General features: G+C 39.4%; 1 long non-coding RNA gene across 1 annotated transcript in view; it reads left to right on the top strand.

Moving 5' to 3' along the window:
- The window catches only part of LOC111818763, a 7,785-nt gene that overhangs the window by 3,837 nt on the left and 1,615 nt on the right, over nucleotides 1-2,333 (top strand). Inside the window, exon 3 of the long non-coding RNA XR_002822675.1 lies at nucleotides 1,205-1,277. This is a non-coding gene — a long non-coding RNA (uncharacterized LOC111818763). The remainder of the gene's footprint in view (nucleotides 1-1,204; nucleotides 1,278-2,333) is intronic.

Genomic DNA, 2,333 nt, shown 5'->3' with positions numbered 1-2,333 from the left:
GAGGAGGAGGAGGAGGAGGAAGTGGGCTTTGGAGATGATTCAATTATAAGAAGTCCGCCTCATGGATGGATTGGGTCACTTGTAAAACAGGCCTGGCCAAGTTCGAAGGCCTTTTCTACCACTTGAGGGCATGCAAAAGTTTCTATCTACTAGAAACAGACTCTCAACAGACACCAAATCTGTGGACACCTTGCTCTCAGACTTCACAGCCTTCAAAATTGTGAGCAATAAATCCTCATTATTTATAAATTTGAGATAGTAGCCCAAACAGGCTAAGGCAGTGCAAAATTAAGTTGCAACATTTTACACTACAAATAATGACTTAATGAATGATTGAAATAATTGCTTTATTAATAGCTAATAATAACAATATTAGCTAACATGTACTGATTATCAGTATGTGCCAGGGTTCCATTTTAGACATTTTCCATCAACTAACATATTTAATATTAGCAACCACCCTATGAGGTGACTACTGCTATGATCTCATCTTATGGATGAGGAAACCAGCCCCATGAGGTTGAGTAATTTGTCCTAAAATCATGTGATTAAAAAATAGCAAGATGGGTCAGGGAAATAGCTCAGTAGAATAAGCACTTGCCTGGGTACCTAAATTCAATCCGTGGTACCAAAAAAAAAAAAAAAAGTAGGATGAGGCCGGCAAGATAGCTTGGAGAACTAAAGTGTCTGCTTAGGCAAGCACAGGGACCAGGGTTTGATCCCCGGCACCAAATGCCCCACTGGCCCCACCCCCAGGGTGCGCTGAGCCGGCCGCAGAGTCTGGGCATGGTGGCAGATGCCTATAATCCCAGCACTGGAGAGGCTGAAAACAGGAGGATCACTACAAGTCTGAGCTGCGTAGTGAGACCATGTACCAACCAAATACATTTATTTTTATCTCTGCAAGTCTCTTCCTTATTTCAGCACTGTAAGATAGAGATTATTATCCCCAATTTAAAAAAGAGGACATTTATAGGTGGTCCAATAAGTTCTGAAATCAGAGTGTGAATCCTGTTTCCATCTGAAAGACCTCCGTTCCTCCCCTTGCCATGACCTTCCTACCTGGTGATCTCGCTACTGTCTTACCAGATCCTTCCTTTATTTTTCATTTCTTGGGTCAAAATCAGCAATGAAAAGTTCTGAGCATTTCATTCTAAATTGCAGTTTTATTTCCTTTCTGAAATTATGATTTGCATGTTCATAGATAACTGCGTATCTTTCCAGTGATGACCGTTGACGTGTCATTTGTTCATTGCAGTGACCCTGCAGTGGGGAAGGTGAGCATTATTGTCCCTTGCTTATGAAGAGTAACATCCCAGCAGAGTGGATGAATAATGGGCCCAAAGAGGTTTTACCTATTCCTACCTGCCTTTCAATAACTTGCTCTTCTACTTCAAGTAGACATCCTGAAAAAAAAAATTTTTTTGTAGGCAGGAAAATCATATGGTTTTCATTTCAAAGAAACTATATAGACTTGTATAATAGCTTACTTGACTGCCATAACTATGTCTGAAAAGACATCAGAGGATTCCAGTTAAATACAGACAACTTGGACGTATGTATTTGCTATTACTACTTCTTAAAAATATGGGAAAAATACACACAACAGAGCACTTGCCAATAGTAAAACTGGATTGAGAGAGAAGGTGGTCAGTCTGGGAGATCCAGTATAAACAGGAAGTGCTCTGGCAAAAAGATAGACATGAGGGATTTCTAGAAAAATACTTCAAAAAACTCTCTAGAGCTGAAATATAAAACTTTTCAAATTGAACTGTTTCTGTCCTATTAATGCATTTATCTGAAGAGTGAATGAAAAATGGCCCTTGTCTCTGAATGTACATATAACACCCTCAGTTAAACTAGCTTAATACCTGAAAAAATACTCACCTAAGAAGACATTATGATATTGAAATATCAAGACAGCAGGAATAAAGAAAGATCCTAAAAGTATCCAAAGGAGAAACAGCATGTCCTTTCCTGGGAAGGTACTGGAGAATGAGTTTGCCAAGACAAGGTAAAATCACAAGAACAAAGATATAGGATGGAAACAGGAAAAAGGAGCTCTAGCACCTGCAAGGCGTGGAGAGTCCCTATAAGGACAAGGAGATGGGTTGTGATGGGAAGTAAAGGATTGCTTAGGAACACTGTCCTGTATCAGGTCCAGGGAGCCACCACGCCAGATCAGAGAGACAGGAAACAGGATTCCAGAACTCTACCCCTAAGACAAATTCACAAGACAGTGAGGACCTTAGTCAGGAATTAGAGATGCATGAAACTAAGCAAATGAAAAAAAAAATTCAGTGAAAATTTAAATTAAAAAATAAAAGTATATA

The sequence above is a fragment of the Octodon degus genome, unplaced genomic scaffold (assembly GCF_000260255.1).
Source record: "Octodon degus isolate 3935 unplaced genomic scaffold, OctDeg1.0 scaffold00101, whole genome shotgun sequence".
NCBI lineage: Eukaryota > Metazoa > Chordata > Mammalia > Rodentia > Octodontidae > Octodon > Octodon degus.
Note: the sequence above shows the minus strand (reverse complement) of the source record. Positions and strands in the feature narration are given on the sequence as shown.